This window comes from Lepidothrix coronata, unplaced genomic scaffold, assembly GCF_001604755.1.
Source record: "Lepidothrix coronata isolate B3197 unplaced genomic scaffold, Lepidothrix_coronata-1.0 Scaffold53, whole genome shotgun sequence".
NCBI classification, from domain to species: Eukaryota; Metazoa; Chordata; class Aves; order Passeriformes; family Pipridae; genus Lepidothrix; species Lepidothrix coronata.
The window spans coordinates 5265152-5282737 of NW_016690233.1; positions in this window are offsets into that span (position 1 = coordinate 5265152).

Below are 17586 nucleotides of genomic sequence, written 5' to 3' on the forward strand. Positions count from 1 at the left end.
TGAGTGAATTTACAGGAGTGGCTCAGGCATGTAAACCCTTCTAGTCCCAACCTTGGATCTGAGCAGAGATCAGGGTGCTGGCATCCCAGCTCTCACCAGTTCTGTTCTTGGTGCAAGTGGGTGTACGTACCTTTACCCCTGCAGTGCTGGACTATGGGGAACAAGGCAAGGACCCACCTTAGAGCATAAGGTGGTCACAACAGAGATGCAGGAGGTCTGAGGCAGGGGATAGAGAGAGAAGTGCTCAACCTTGGTCCCTTGGGTAAGTTCACACTTTCCAGATCAGACTCCTGCAGGAAGATGGAGCTTGGGACATGCCTTTGTCTGCTGAGATGCCTGTTAGCTCAGCCATAGCTGCAGAGGACAAAGATCGTGTCTGGATTTAGGCTGAGAATGCCTTTGGCATTAAAATTTTATTAAAATTACACATTGTCTAAGGCAATATTTTTGGTCAATTAGCAGTGATCTGTCTCAGAAACATATTTTTAATTTTACTTTTTCTTTTAATAGACAGCTACTAGCACCTGCTGATTGCAGATGGGAGCATTTATGGATAAAGCCTTTCCTTTCCATAGTGCTGGAGCCTGGCTGGCTCCTCTTCAGCATTTGTTGGTTTGGAGTGGATTTGTTATCTAATTTCATCCATTTTTTTCCATGATATTACTCCTTGCCAAGAATATCAAATCTGAGAACTGGAGCAAGCGTGTTGCAAGGAAATGGAGAAGTGCCATGAAGCGCCTTGGTACAAGGGAATGCCAGGAGAGACTTGATAGAAGAGCTGGAGGGTGCTTGGATTGCACTCAGCTGGAGGTGGATGCAGTGCAGAACTAGCAGATGCAGAAAGCTAAAGAAAAAACAATAAAATGATGAAATTAAGTGAAGGAAACAAGGAGATCGGAAGGAGTGTGATGGATGAATGGGAAAGATAAGCAGAGTAACACAAAGAAGCTCTTCCCACTCCTGAAACGTGGCTTAGCTGCAAAGGTGATAACTCACTAAGTGGGACCAGATGGGCTCCTTTGTCTGCTCTCACAGCTCAGCAGCACTTGTTTCAGCTGCCCCAAAGGATGAGTTTCAGAGTTTCAGATTGTTGCTCTTTTGACAACCAGTTCAGGGGCCTGTCAACAGGTTTTCCAAAGCACTCAGTGTCTTCGAGAAAATGCTGAGCAATGTCTGAGATTGTGGTCAGTTAAGAGGCATCTGAAAGGGAGCTGGAAGCTTTTGAAGCTCTAATTTCTATCCCAGAATGCTCAAAATCCAGTGCTCTGACTAATCCTGTGACTGGCATGATTCTGGTTTTATCCCAGCATTACAGCACTGGCTGTGGTGGAGTTATTCTTGGTCCTTGCTGCAGTAAATGGGAGAGCAAGACCAAGATGTTTCTAAATACTTGGAATTCCTTTTTTAGTGAAATGTGTTTTCTAAGTGGAAATAACAATAAACCAAAGACTTTTTTTGAGTATCCTGGCCATCCTAAGAGTCAGCCACATCTTGTCCTGCCAAGTGCAGGGAGTCTGGTGAGATGAGCTGCCCCCACCAGCCACAGGGACAGTGAATAACTGTGTCTGAGAGTACCAGCTGCAAATTAGAGGTGACAGGCTGAGCTTAGGAGGGGTGGGTTGCAGCCGAATAGCATCATTATGGACTAACCCAGCAGCTGCTCTTCCTGAGGAAAGAGATTTGTCAGCAAGTTGAAAATTCCCTGCAAGTTTTCTTTGCTGATGCAGCAGAAAAAGAGGAGACATGGGGACAGTAGAGTGGGGGCATGAAGGATGCAGTGGGACCAGCGCTGGATCTTCAGCTATGCCAGCTTCTGCCAGCAGGGGAGTGAGTCCAGGGCTTGCTGGGTTTTTTGGGGTTTTTTTGGTTTTTTAAATTCAGCATTCACTAGGACAGAATATAGCTGATTTTTTTAAAGTAATATCCAGGAGAATCAGAAAGTATGAAGATGCTCCCAAGCATTCTCTTCCTTTTTATTGTGATCTGGGAAAAGGGAAAAGGTTGATATCTACAGGCGTTGCCTTGTGGGAGACAATGTGAATTGGCATTGGTCACCAAGGCTAGAACAACTGCTGTAACAACTAATGCCCATGAACCCAACACGACAAATGCAGCAGGAATGGCTGTTCCAACTCATACCCATGATCTCCCATATCCTTGGCCTCTGGTGTTTCCATGCTGGTATTTTTACAGGCACAGTTGTAGGGGAAAATGAGGAGGAAACGTGACACTTAATTTTGAGGTTATGAGCTTGTCCATGGAGTCACTGCCAAGCAGAGCACTGGTGTGGCAGGGTAGTGCATCTTGGATGTGACTTGGAGCAATGCTTGCCTTTTTGCATTGGAATTTGGTTGCTGCTATTCCAGGCTGCCAGGGAAACAACAGCCTGATTGTGAGTTGCTTCTTCCTTGATGGAGTTTCTGCCTTTTATGGACCTCTTCAACATTATAGTTGTCTTTTAAGACTGTTTTCAGGTTTACAGGGGTGGACGAGACTTTCTTGTTTGCCAAGATTATGCTGAAATCTAATCCAGTCCTCTAAAACACTTGTAAGCACTCCCTCACTCATCCCAGGGAATGCAATGTGGAATTTTACAAGTGTGCTCTATTTTCCATCCTGGGGAAGCCCAAGACACATCCCTCACCAGGACCTCTGTAGTTCCCCAGGAGCGTGACTGCACCACTGGCACACGAGTGAGTATCAGGTGGAACAAGGCAGCTGCGTTACCATGCAAGCTTACGCCTCAGATATAGGAGTATTCACGCAGTGTGGGTCTGGTCCTAGTAGAGTCTCTGGAAATGGCTGGGACACCCATTGGTTTTGGTAGGGCAGCACTGCTGGCTTCACACCTCCTTGGAGATTTACCTTAAAGCAGCATTCAAATCCAGTTCTAAGAGCTAGCTTTTCCTGAAAGGTAAATGGACTAGAAATAGAAATCCTCTCCTCCCATCTCTGAAAAAAGGTTCAGGCTAATTATAAAACTTCTCGATTGCCCTCAAATGCAAGAACGGTGTGATGGCTGTGTTGTGAAGGAATTAAGGTGTAGAGCAGGAAGCTGAGCTTACGGGCCTGGTGGTTGGTGGTTGTGTTCTCTGCCTGAGGAGCAAATGAAGGTGCCAATGGCAGCTGGCTTACTCGGTGCCAGTAAGGCTGCAAGATGGGTGTGGTTTGACCGCAGTGCTGTTGATTGAGTCAGGTCAAACACTTGGACCTCATGATAAGTGATGTATTGGAGCACTCTGGACAGTGAGCTGCTGTCGGCTCTCGTGGCTCTGCAATTGGCGCAGGTTGCTTTCACTCTCTCTCCCTGCCTACCAGTACAGCGATAATACAGAGTGATGGAAAGCACTCACAGCTCTGAAAAACTTATTTACACTTGTTCTTGAAGGCAGCAAAAGGGGCAGCAGTTGTGATTTGGATGCAGAATGAGAGTTTCAAATACTGCATCTCTGAGGAAGGAGGACAGCCCCCCCTCAGACATGCCACGTGTGCTCTCCTCTGCTTCTTTTGTGGAGTTTCTTTTGAGGGAGCTAAGCAGCTCTCATGGGGCTGGAGATCTGAAGGCAACACCCAAAAAGGGGATGTTGAAGGAGAAGAGGAAGTACAGCTGTGCTTCTCACCCCAGAGACCTTCATTTCAGCAAGTGAAGAGCTTTGAGTCATCACTTCAGCATCCAGAGAAGAGACTGATCAAGCTGCTTTCCAGGACATCCTGTACCACAGGGAACACCATTCCCTGGGGATGTACACTGAAGCTCTTCAGCAGCGGTAGAGTGGTGATGGGGAAACCCAGAAGACCGCAATCAAGTCTGTAGACCCTGCCTCCTCACCCATTGGGAGAACTCATTCCATGACATTTTAACAACTTTGGAGCTGCGGAGTTTGAATTCCCTCAAGTCCACGTGTTTGTTCTTTATTATGCCAACACCTTATTTCTTCTCCAAGCGTTTTCACCCAGGGCTACCCACTGGATGTCCATTAGCCAAAAGCTGGTCCCCACAAGGCTTCCACCAATGAGTGGGACTCACCTAGTGGGAGTGGGGGGAGAGAAAGCCCATGTGAAAGCCCTTCTCCTCAATATCAGGCCCATGGAAGGAGTGCAGTGCTCGTGAAAGCACCCCAACATTTTTTTTCTTGCTTTGAAGTATTCAGATCCCAAAGCCAAGCCTTGGCCTCACTCAGCTGCATCTTTGCAATCCGTTAATGTTACCCCAGGATGACATGGAGACCACAGTGAAGACAAAACAACCTCACTTGTCTATCAGTGATATCTCTTGCAACAGCCTCTTTGTTGTTCCAGACCAGGGAACTCTTCCACATTGCAGGCTGTGAGACACCGCATGACGGGTCAAGGCAAGGCCAGAGATCCCAAGAGAAAGAAATGAAAGCAATCTCCTTTAATATAAACTACATGTTTCCTTGTCCGTGCTCAATTTACACTCTGCATTTCTGACTTCTCTCTGGCAACCAGTGTTTATTTGGCAGGGGACAGGTCTCATTAGCTACAAAGGGCAACATCAGATTCTTCTGTGCCTTGTTTAAACTGTATTTTTGCTTGTGTTTTCCTTTTAAAATGATTGAGCAAATGACTCAAAAGTGGCAGCACCCTTCCCTCTTTCCACATGCCTCCAACTATTTTAAAAGTTCAAGGGAAAATAAAACATTGAGTCAAGTAAAGCATTTCAACTCACTGATTCAGAAGGGTAAAAGAAAACTCATCTCCAGAAGACAAAAAGAAGTGATCTTTCTGCTTCTGCTGAAACTGCTGGCTGGCATTTATTAAAAAAAATGGTTCATGGTAACACAGACTAATATTTTAATAATATTTATAATAATCTCTGTTTACACAGAAGTCATGTCTTATTTGAAGGTCACTTCTATTAATTCTGTATCTTTTCCAGGAATAGGACCTTCTTTCTTTGGAAAACCAAAAGTGCAAAAGCTGTTATTTATATAAGACTGACCTGTTCGAGTACTCAAACGCAGGGTGGCTGAGGGCTGGAGAGGCAGCAACAAGGTAACCATTGCCCCATTTCATTAATCCACGCTCAGTGCTAAACCTTCCTTTTACCTCCACAGGCCAAAGAAATGTTCTTTTTCCAACTAATTTCCTCTCTCTTCTTCACTTTGATCACACTGTGGAGCCAAGCATCCCACCTCATACCAGCTAACTGGAAGGAAGATTTACTCAGTTGACTATTGGAAATGATGAGCCATTTTCAGAGCTGGCAGCCCTGGCCTCTCACCCAAGTACCACCACATCTGCAGAGGCAACTGTTTGCCCCCTCAGACCCCACACCACAGTCCCTCCTTGCCCACAGGAGATGGCTCCATCCCCATGGCCTCCTCCCCTGTGCTGGGATACTCTGGCTCAGCATCCCCATTGGGAAGGCACAGTCTTCCTCCCACACAGCAGTGGCCCTACTCCACCTTGGGCTCCAACCTTGAGGACCTTAGTTCAGTCTTTTCAGACTTCAGGAGCCTCCACCGCTCCTATTTTTGGCACTGCATTTCCAGAATCACCTTGTGCATTTAGAGCACTGAAAAATGTTCAGTGAAAGTTCATCACAAGTGTCATGTCAGCCAGTGAGCAAGAAATCCCTCTCATGCTTACGAGGTGCTTAAATAGTGGCTTGCCCCCATTAACCAAAGGTTCCGCAGTGCTGTTCCTCTTCCATCTTCCTCCTCCTGCTCCCCTGGTGTCCCCTGTGTGGGCTGGAGTCTTGGCTTCTCCCAAAGCTCCAATCTTCCTTGGCCTCCCACAGCTCCCACAGCCTGTTGCTTTGCACTGGTCCCACTGCAATCCTCACCTCCTCCACTTTGTCGGATCATTTTAATAGCTCAGTCAAATGCCAGCATGTGCTGGTGCTCCTGGATTTGGGGGGATGTGTCATCTCTCAGGTCACGTTCAGCATCTGCTTCCCACCATATTTCCTGACCAGGATGGTATGGCTGGACTAGTGCTATGGGATGGATGGATCCTTCCAGCCTAGCTTAGCAGAACCTCATTCATCCCTGGGGACTGTGTCAGGTGAAGGTGTGTGACTGGGACCACTGGGTAAAGGCCAAGCAGGAGGGAGGCAGGTGCTATGGATGCCCCTGCTCCCAGGGTTGCTCTCTTCTGTAAAGTCATGTCCCCACAACTCAGCACTCAGGCCAGCTCTCCTCTACAGCACTGCTGGGGCTTACGGACATTGTCAGTAGTTTGATGGTGAGGGTTTTTTTATTTTATGAAGTTTCCACCATAAAGTGAGGGTTGCGCCTTAGCTGGCTGGGTTGGGGTTTTCCTAGCACATAGATGAGGGGGATGGGTGCCTAGGTGGTGGGGTCACAAGCATACGTGGGTGTTTGAGAGTATATTGGGTTTCTGTGCCAAGGTTTTGGTAGTGGGGAGCCGGCAAGGGTGACTTCTGTGAGAAGCTGCTAGAAGCTTCCAACACATCTGACAGAACCAATGCCAGCCAGCTCCAAGACTGACTTGCTGCTGGCCAAGGCTGAGCCCATCAGCAACAGTGGTAGCAACTCTGGGATAACATATTTAAGAAGGAAAAAAATTATTATGCAGAGGCAATTGCAGCCAGAGAAGAGAAGAGGGAGAATAAGTGAGAGAAACAGCCCTGCAGACACCAAGGTCAGTGAAGAAGGAGGAGGAGGAGGTAATCCAGGCACCACAGCAGAGATTCCCCTGCAGAGCTGGCAGGATCTCACTGCTCCATGGAAGGCCAACAGGCAAATAATTTTGTGCTATGGGGAACTAAAGGTCCAGAGTCTGAGCTTACATCCTCAACCACTTCTTTTTGGGTGTAACATCCATGTAACATCCTAGGTGGGGCTGTTTTAGCTTTTGCACCCAGCTGGTGGTTGGGTAAGTGCCTGCTTCTTTGGTGCAGAGGTACCTACTGCATCTTGGCATGGAGCTATTGGTGGGACAAGATGCCCCAGGCTACACTGGGTATGTGGTAGTGGGAGGACACCAAAGGGTGACATGGCTGACAGTTAAAAGGAGGGTCCCAACCCTGGAACCTCTCCAGGACCTTCCAGCTCCTCTGCATGGATTATTTTTATGACTTTCTGGATGAAAAATGAAAGGTTTGTGATTTATGCACAGCCTCAGGCAAGCTGATGTGCTGATCTCCACTGGTGCTCTGGGCCAGTCTCAAGGACAGCAAGTAAATCCATTGAAGTGGCAGGCTTGTTTCCAGCCTTGCAGGCTGCTCCGATGTGTGTAGGTGTGCTTGCAGGAGCCAGGACCAATTTTGCATCTCCAGGGGGACAGCATGAATTTCAGGGTCTGGCTCTGATCACCTTGCTCCTTGGGGATGACATACCTCTTCAGGGTGCTGCAGGGCAAAGTCCCTTTGCTGTGGGGAAGTGGAGATTTCTGCTGTGAAAATAATAGATATCATGACACATTTCAGCTCCCTTTTCAATTCTTCTCCAGACAGCATATTGCATTGCCATGTTGCCCATAGCAACTTGATGATCTCAGAGGTCTTTTCCAACCCAGCTGATTTTATGATTCTGTGATCTTCTGGTTGAAAATAAGCAACCTGTGACAAATGGATCAGTTTGCTGGTGGATATGTAAGAATGGTTTATATTACTACCATTACTATTACTATTATTATTACTATTATTATTGCTTTTACTATTATTACCACTATTATTTATAACTTTGGGGGCCTTGCAGCAACTGTTTTTGGTTAGGAATGCAGGGATGGGCAATCCAAAACAATATCACCCAGCAGGCACTTCCACAAGCCTCAAGGCACAGCGGCCTGGGGCAAAGGGACCAAGGCCACAGCAAATCTGATTCTCTCTCCTTGATTTAACAACTGCTTTTCTTGGCAGGAATGTGGTGGGAAGAGGCCTACGGCATCACTAGGGAGTCCCTTTTCCCAGAAAAAATACCTGTGTGTCTATGTGTCCAGGGAAGTTGGACAGTGCAGCGTGTCACCCATGCTCAGGCTGTGTGATGTGCTGCCAGTCTCCAGGGATGCTGCAGCTTGAGGAGGTTCCCTCTCATCAGCTCACGACCATTGCTACGTGACACACAAGTCAGAGATTTTTGGCAGAAGGTATCTTCAGATGGACTGAGCTGAGCCAAAGTGACTCAAGGCTTTGGATGTCTTGGTTCCTGGGTGACCCTGTTAGAGTTATTTCACTATACTGTAAGTTTTCATTTCGTGTTTCAGGGAGCTTGTCAGAGCCTATGGCTCAATGCTCCAGGTGTGTGGTGGGAGAGGAATCTTCTTGTGAGCTCTGCATCTAGGCCACAGTGAGCTGACAAATAACAATTAAGAACTTGTTTCAGAAGAAGTTGTTTTTGAGGAACAGTACCTAGTGATTGCAGAGTGGACTTTGACCTCATAAGCTTTCACTTTTGATCATTTTCCTGTTGTTCTTTAAGCAATTTACTTTGCACTTTGAGGCTGAGGAAGGCTATGACTCATACATGGCTACCCCTCTCTCCTCCCAAATGTTCATCAGGCTCAGGCTTCCCAAGGTGGGCTCAGAAGTCATTACATCAATCTGCAGCTTTCCTGGGATTTCTGGTTAGCAGGACGTTTTGCCCCAGTTCCCCCAGAGCCTTCTGGAAGGAGTCTGGGAAAGCACCCTAATGTTCAGGGCACCATCTCCTCTGCTGCCCTGGGGCCTGTTCATCCACAGAGGGTGGACACAAGCATCCCAAGGTGTGATTGTTCAAAGCACTTCCATTCCAAAGTAGGAAGGAAAAAGCAATTCCACCTAAACAGCCTTTTGGTGTTTTCATTTTTTTAGGGCTGGTTTCCATCATTTCAGTCCCCCACCCAGGATCCATGCTTGGTTATTTACTGACAGGTCCCCTCCAAACCCCAGGGACATCCTGACCAGGATGGTCCCAGGAGGGAGACAGGGTATTTACAGCTGAAAACACTGGAAGAAAATGTGCTGTCATGGTGTTTTCTCTAAGAGCAGCAAATCCCAGAGGTTTCTCCTGACCCTTCCTACCAGAAACAAGGTGAAGAGATGCTTAAATGAAATGCTGCTGGATACAGCAGTGGATGCTCCCGGCAGTTCTCTGTTGGAGAGCAGTGGCAGGGAAGCAGCTCCTGTCACCAGGACCTTCTGGGGCTGCACAGAGCACCACACGGTCCAAGCGTGGTGCATCCTGCAGGCCATTGCAGCAGCTTGGGCAGCTCAGCCACACGAGAGGCTCAGCAGATACCTCGGGATCCAGTATGATGCAGGGTGGTAGCTGGGGGAATGCCTCAAGCCCTTGCAACCTCAAATTTCACTTAGTTCAGCATCTCTGGGCTTTAGTTGCTGCTATGTAACACACATATGACCAAATAAACTGTGGGACACACAGTAGTTCTACACAGGGGGACAGATCCATCCCTGAAGCAGATTACTTCCAACCCTTCTGGAGTGGACTGGGTTGTGAAATGGGATATCAGAGGAAAGGATACCACAGCTGCCAGGCACCCATCCCAAGGGCAGTCTGGTAGTTCAGCGTCTCTCCAACCTTCCCTGGTAGAAGGCAAGAGCATCTATCCAGCCCCTGTCCTGCAAGCTGGAAATGCCAAGCTGCCACTTTTAGCGCGCTCTGCACCACTTCGCTCAGCCTGCGACCTGTCCAGGTTTAGGCCCATTTTCTGTCAAACGTGGGTGGGCCATGTTCCCCTCTCTTCATGGCTGTCTCCTGCAAAAGCAGGAGGCTGCTCTTAAACGCTTGATACTCTTGTGAGGGTACTTGGATTTTCCAGGACACAACTGTGTTGGTGGTTCAGCATCATCATCTCCCTTCAGCATTTGAAACAAAGATATAGATATATAAAAATATATTTTTATATATTATAATATTTATTATAATATATTTATAGGGGACATTGCCATAAATTCAGGCTTTTAGTCCTGTTAAACTTCATTGCATTTCTATTATTTTATTCTGTAAGTTTGTTCAGTTCCTCCAAAGTGACATATAAATCCTTTTTTTTGGTGAAAACTTTTATGTGTTTATGTTACCACAAATTCATCAGCACATTATTTTTTGTGCCACTGGCACTACCAGAAATACTAAGTGGTCAAGACTGATCTTTGAGGATCCATCAGGAGTTATCTCTGTGCAGCCTGAGTAAACTCTTAGTGAGACAGAGCACTGGTATCTCTCTTGGTTCCTTTGCTACCCATTTCACAGTTTCTTCACACCAGGTATTTTCTTCTCCATTTTAAGTAAAAATTTCACATGAGACACTGTAGAAAAAGGTACTAAAGTCCAGAAAAATGTGACTGAATGCCTTGTCTTTGACTAGAAAAGTCAGTTACTCAGGAAAGCTTGAAGAATTCCCTAGCAAGGATTCCATTTGTCAGGTCTGCTGCAGACAGGAGGAGCTGCAGTTTCCCAGGGCATATTTCTTGCCTTCCTAAAATTACTATTTTCCAGTACCGTTTCTAAACCACTGTAGATTAATTTCAAATATTTGCTGCTGGACTTGCAATTTCATGTTCATTTTGTCTCTGTCTCTGGAGTGGAGCTGGTCCAGTTCCTCCAAATTGCGCTTTCTTTCCCCCTTAGATGTAGTTGTTTCCATATTCCAATGTCCATCCATCTTCAGTTTGGCCTGAGATTCAGCATTTTCATTCTTCCCAAAGCCTGACACCAAGCAGCCATCTTGTTTGAGGGATGTAGTATTTAGGAGGGATTTGGTATCTTTAGCCACACCCTGGGCATGCAAAAGCCACGTTTATTTCTTGGTTTATGATTCAGGAACTTTTTGTTATTTGTTTTAATTTCTTCGGGAAGATCTAGTACAGCTTGACTTTGGCAGTTCTCATGTTACCCCTGCACTGCCTGAACTTTAACATAAACTTCTCTTGGCTGGTTAATCCCTTTTTCTGCCCATTACAGGCTTGTGGTTATTCCTAATATTATTTTTTTTTTTTGTGGTAATTTAAGGATTTAGCCTTTCCCCTGAGAGGTCTCTTCTTCTTGCCTGGGATTGCACTCCAGATTGTTTTAAGTTAGTTGATTTCCCTGATTAATTCCCTTAATTTCTCAAAATTCCCTCTCTGAAAAAGTTAGCAGCAAGCTAACAACTCATTTTAGTTTAAATTGAAATACCATGGAGGCATTCAATCCAAGATATTTTCTATGACAAATTCCTTTGGTTCTTATCAAATGCCCTTAGTTTTTATCAAAGCCAAGCAAAAAAGTCTTCCTTCCTGTTGGATTAATTACACTTCACCAAAGAAACCATATCCACGTGTCTTTTTAACACTTCTGGGGATGGTGACTCCACCACTTCCCTAGGAAGCCTGTTCCAGTGCTTTACAACTGTTCTTTCTGAACTGAACTTCTTTCTGTAAAGATATTTTCCCTAATATCCAATCTAAATTTCCCCAGGTGCAACTTCAGTCCATTTCCTCTCATCCTGTCACTTGTTACCTGGGAGAAGAGACTGACACCCACCTGGCTTCACCCTTCTTTCAGGTTGTTGTAGAGAGTGATAAGCTTCCTTTTCTCCAGACTAAACACTCCCAGCTCCCTCTGCTGCTCCTCATAAGACTTGTGCTCCAGACCCTTCCCCAGCTCCACTGCCTTTCTCTAGATATGCTAAAGCACCTCAATATCTTTCTTATAGTAAGGGGCCCAAAACCAAACACAGAATTCGAAGTGCAGCCTCACCGGTGCCATGTACAAGGGCGGAATCACTGCCCTGGTCCTGCTGGTCACACTATTGCTGATACAGGTCAGGATGCCATTGACCTTCTTGACCACCTGGGCACACTGCTGGCTCATGTTCAGCCACTGTGGACCAGCACTCTCCCAGGTCCTTTTCCATCAGGCAGCTTCTAGCTACTCTTCCTCCAGCCTGCAGCACTGCCTGGGGTTGTTGTGATCCAAGTGCAGGACCCGGCACTTGGCCTTGTTGAACCTCATACATCTGGCTTTGGCCCATCAATCCAGCCTGTCCAGATCCTTCTGCTCTGTCGGCTTTCTGGAGATAAGATCAGGTCCATAGACCATCTCTATCCCATGTCTTGAAATCTGTAGGAATGTGCTTTGCCTCCACCACAGCAGGGCTGACTCCCCAATCCCTTTTCCCAAACATGTGGCTCTCTTTACAGCTAAGGGGCACACTGCTAACTTGAGGCCCAAACAAGTATCAGTATGACTGAGAACAATTTGCTTCACGGGTCTGGAAGGAAAGGTTTAGAAAAGACTGGAAGGGTTTGACAGAGATGTTTCACCAGCGCGAGGGGGAATGGCTACAGTGTTCACCCCAGGAATGCTGCCCAACAGACAATGCACAGTCATATGTGTTCCTTCCAATTATCCCTCTTTCTATAATGGTCTGCTAAGAGAAACCTTTGACACATACAGCAGCCAGCAGGATAATCCATGCAAATGCCTTTGGTGATGGGTAGAGACTCCACAGTTCTTCCCTGATGGTCCCCCACAGGGGAGACATGGAGCTGGTGGGGTGAGGAGATTGCCAAAAGGACTCCCAGCTGCTGGTCAGTGCCCAAGCAGCCCTTGCAATGTCCCACCAACAAATGTCGAGGGCACTACAACTCTAGAGCTGCTCCTGAGGGAGGCCTCAAAACAGTGTTCCCGTCTCCAGTGAGCCAGGGTTGAGTTCCTGCATTTAAAAAAGTATCTTTTACTTAGGACTTCAAGCACATTTTTCACATGGGAAAAAATTTGCCACTGGTGAAAGATCCAAGGAGAAAGCCGACATGTGCTGGGTGAAGGCTGTCAAGTGCTGAGAAATGTTTGCTCTTGAGAGGTGTATGAAATTCCTCTCTAAAACTGAAATGAACCTGGCCTGTTATAGCTGTTTTGGGTCTGAAGAGTTCAACTGGATGATGATGCAAGGAGGATTTCAAGCTCAGAGGCTATGTAATAAAGAGTTTTCAAGTGCAGCCCAGTTCCCAGGAGCACACAATTCCATTTTCTCCACAAAAACTCAAAGACCTGTGCTTAGAGCTTTTTACCTGGAGAGGCCTATATTTGAACTGGCCTGGCCACTGTCAACAGACAATTTTCCTCTAGCATGAATGTGTAGTTCACTGTACAATCAAATTCTTCACACTCAAACCTTTCTTTTGCCACTTGCAAATTTCTTTTTCTCCTTCTTCTTCCTCTTCTTCTTCTCTTCCTAATTTTCTTGTTCCCCATGATTAATTGAATTTTTTATTATGCTTTTTCCTATTACTATTCTTTTTTATTTTCTTATTTTCTTGTTCCAATTCCTATTCTTATTCTTATTTATATTTTTATCATAGGATAAGAGAATGGTTTGGGTTCCAGTGGACCTTTGAAATTCACCTAGTCCAACCCACATGTAATGATGGAGGACATCAACTAGATCAGGTTCCTCCTGGTCTTAATCTTACTTCTCTCGCTCCATCTCTTCCTCTACTATTGCTGTTGCTATAGTTACTATTACTATAACACTTTTGATATTAGCATCATCATTATAGGCTGGAGTCACCCTTCAGAACAAAATCCATCTGTGCTGTATGCTGCACAAACACACGATGTCTGTGACCCCCATCCCAGAGCCTTCCTAGTTTAAGTGCCATGGAAGAGCAGGCAGGACAGGGCAGCAGGGTAAGTGGCTCCCATACTGTTCCAGCACAGAGGCAGACACCTTGCTGCCAGCTTGGTTTTGCCCAGGAGTTGGCACATGGCTGCTGGAGAATGGCACTGGGAACCTGTTGGTGGTAGATGGCGACAGGGACAAAGGATGCTGGTGCAGCCCCAGCAGGGTCAAGTGAGGCTTCGGGGCCCTGCAGGCAGAAGAGCCAGCACACACAGCCATCTGGGTAACACAATAAGGCACTCATGGCTTATCCATCTAAAAAAAGCCCTGTCATGGGGATAAGGCATTATTTAACACCTAAGTGAAAGGGCTCTGACTCGTGCACCAGATTTAGGCTTGGGGAACTTGTACAATGATTTCATGTTAAAAGCAAAGATGCACCAAGCTGGTGTGCAGATAATAATAATCATAATAATCAGCAACAAATAATTATTATTTACAGCTTGAGACAAGGATTAGGGGCCACCACACATGGCCTCACTGTGCAAGGCACTGTACAAACACCTAGATAAGGGCATTCCCTTCCTACCAGCTGTTCAATCTTAACACTGAAACATGGGGAACTGGTGGCATATGAGAGCCTGATTTTCCTGGGCTTTCCCTGCCTGTTTCTGGCAGGGTTGAGTTGGAAAAAGATGTTGGAGGCAGAAGGGTGAGAGGGGGGCAGTAAAAAGTCAGGGGGGGATGCATGCTGTGAAGATGAAAGCAGGACCTACAAGAGGGATGCTACAAGAAAGCCAGAGGGACTTTTTAGAAGGGTGTATAGTGATAGGGCAAAGGGGAGTGACTTTAACTTAAACTGAAAGAGGGTGGGTTTAGGTTGGGTATGAGGAAGATATTCTTTACTATGAGGGTGTTGAGGCACTGGAACAGGTTGCACAATGATGTTGTGGATGCCCCATCCCTGGCAATATTCAAGGCCAGGTTGGATGGGGCTCTGAGCAACCTGGCCTAGTGGAAAGTGTTCCTGCCATGGCAGGGGGGTTGGAACTAGATGATTTTTAAGGTCTCTTCCAACCCAAACCATTTTATGGTTCTATGATGAGCCTGCCAGCTCTGCAGCAGGGGTGATCAGGGCCAGGAGTGGGAACGCATCCCTACAGGGAAACAGGGCACGGATAAGGATATATCTTTGCAAGAAAACAGGTCGTGGCTGGGGGTGTTTCCCTGCAGAGGAGCAAGGCATGGATGATGATGTGTCCCTGTGGAGGAGCATGGATGGGGACAGGCTGCTCTGCTCACCCATTCCCCCCCGTGGAGGGAGCAGACAGGTTACTGCTGCCCCTGGCATCATGCCCACCCCAGATATGGGTTTGTGCAGGTGGTGCTTCAGTTCTCTAGCTCGTGTCAGTCCCAAACCTGATTAAGGCCAAACCCACACAACATAGGTTCCCTGTGGGGTTGTGGTGAGCATGCCCTATAAATAGACCCCTCTCCAGCCCCTGTGAGAGGTGGCTGGACCCACAGGCTGCCCCATCCCTACATCCTGCTTCACCCAGCAGCAAGGGAGGGGCTTCCCCATGACAGGGCTCTGTCCGAACCTGGATGATGGGCTGGTTCTGCTCCTTCAACAGTCCTGGGGCAACTCATTTGGGTGCTCCATGGGGTTACCAGGTCCCACCTTTGATGGGCTTGGGATTTAGCATCACAGCAAAGACATGGTGGCCACCAATCCTCCAGTAAGTGCAGAAAGCCACTGGATGTGGGTACTTGGCCTGTCATTTCTGGGTGTGCTATGAATTCAGGTGGAATTCACATAAACTGATTTTTTTTGAGCACCAAATTGCAGTGTGATTTTAGGAGCAAGCCTACCAGAATGGGTTGTCTTAAAAATGCTCTGAATAACCTGCCAAGGGAGAGGATCTCCATCTCCTCACACCTTATGACACCTTTCTCCCTCCTGGAGCTTCCTTCCAGAAGGTTTTCCTACTTGGGTTAATCAAGTCCCAGAACAGGGACTGGCAGACGGATGTCAGATGCCATCACAGTCTCTTGTCCTCATTCTGAGCCCAGCTGTCCTGCAGGAAGCTTTGCATGCCTGGAGGGTCACTGGCTGCCCACCCTGCTTCTGCAGGGGCCTGAGGGCACTCCCAGGGCATGCAGGAACTGGGGGAGCTATAAATGTGGAGTCAAAGACTCCACCGAGCAGCCAGGAAAGCCACTGGTCAGTTGTGGGTATGATCTCCTGAGAGCTCCATCACTACTTCATCATGTGGTACCTGGGAGAACAAGACCCCATCCAGCACTGAGTTTTGCCACAGGTCCTCAGCCCCCCACAAGATGGGGGGGCCAACATGGACCTGGGTCTCATCTCTAACTACTGCCCTGCTTTGTGTGAAAGTGGAGGTCACTGGAATAGGATTGAGATCTGGGCTATAGCAGGGCCACACAGGGTTACTCTGGAAAATATGCGCACTGATATTTTATTCATCTAAAGCTGAAGTGGTCGGTATGAAAGAAAATAGCTCGTGGTCTTCATACCTTGAGTCAATGAATTCCTGGGCCTTTTATAGCTCAGGAATGCTGGGCACTGGAGGGTGGTTTTACAAGGCTGTGAAACCGCAGCTTAAGGTCTGGATGAACATTAATCACAGCGGGACGACAACAGCTGCTTGTGTTTTACCCGTCTCTCAGGTGGTATCGCACTTTGCACATTGTGCCCTGTTTTACCCATTTGCTTTGGTCAGCAGAGAGGGGGGTTACTACCTTCAGGCTTGTGGGGCCACTGCAATCACCAGTTTTAGTACTGGCATTCAAGGGGTGGGCCCATAACCAGCACGTTGATGCAGTGCCAGCACTGGCTTGGCACCCACCTCAGGCACTTCCCTGCACTTTGCTTTCCCCCCAGGCTGCTGTTTGAACAACACTCTTACACTATGGGGAAGAGGAGGAGTGTTTCTCAAATTTCCACAATCTCTGTGTAGTAAGAGCTACCAATCTGTAAGAAGAAGGTTTTGGGGTTCATGTGTAGTTGGCCTCCCAAGCCCCCATCATTGCAGGCTGATGGTTGGGAGGGGCAGCCCAGCACCAACCTCACCAGGTACCACCGATCCACTGCAGCTCTCCCATGCCCATGCTGCCCTCTTTCTGGACGAGCAGCTCGTCTGCCACAGGGTATCCAAAAACCTAAGGGTGGTCCAGGAACACAGCACAGTGCTCAGGCCCAGTCCAGATTGTTGGGTTGCATCTAGACCCCAGATGGGGGATTCTGATGACAAGCAGATAGCTGGCAGCGTCCTTCCTGCTGGAAACTGATGTCTGCACTTGTGCACGTTTCCCTGCAGCATACCCTAAGTCCTACCCCAAGAGGCATTTAGCGACATGAGGAATCTTTTCCCCAAGAATGCACCTCACTGCTGTTTGTACACTTGCTCCTCTAAAACTTAGGGAGGAGAAAGTTTTGAACATGGTCTTGAAATCAGCACAGAAGAGACATCGCAGCTGCACAGTGCACTGAATCCCAGTGAATACTGGAAAGGTCTCGTCATTTTGGATGGGGCTTGATTTTTGAATGCTTCTAAATGTCAATTTTGTTAATGTTTTTGGCTCTTCTGAGCTCTCTCCCTCCATGTGGCAAGTAAGGAGATCCCTGTCCATTACTTACTTTTGGGATCGTGGATTTTAATTTCAAACAAACTGACTCTGGAATTTGCTTCTTTGCATGTCTGTGCCTGAGGTTAATATGCAAAATATACTTAACCTGCAGATTGTGTTACAGTGATATTCTATTTTTGGCTGGAGCATCTGTGGTGAAGACACAACCCAAAAATGGAATAAGCCCCCTCTTTGTCATACCTGAACGCAGATGGCCATGAGACTTTTCCCACCCTCTGTTAGTTTCTTTTCTCCCATGACCTTCACAAAAACAAGATAAGCCCCAAATTTTGCTGTCAAATCTCAACAATCACCAAATTTTTGTTCTTGTTGGTAAAGAGCCAGGGCACAACAAATACTTTCAGCTGCCATGTCTTGAAAATGGAGTGATCAGATGGGTCA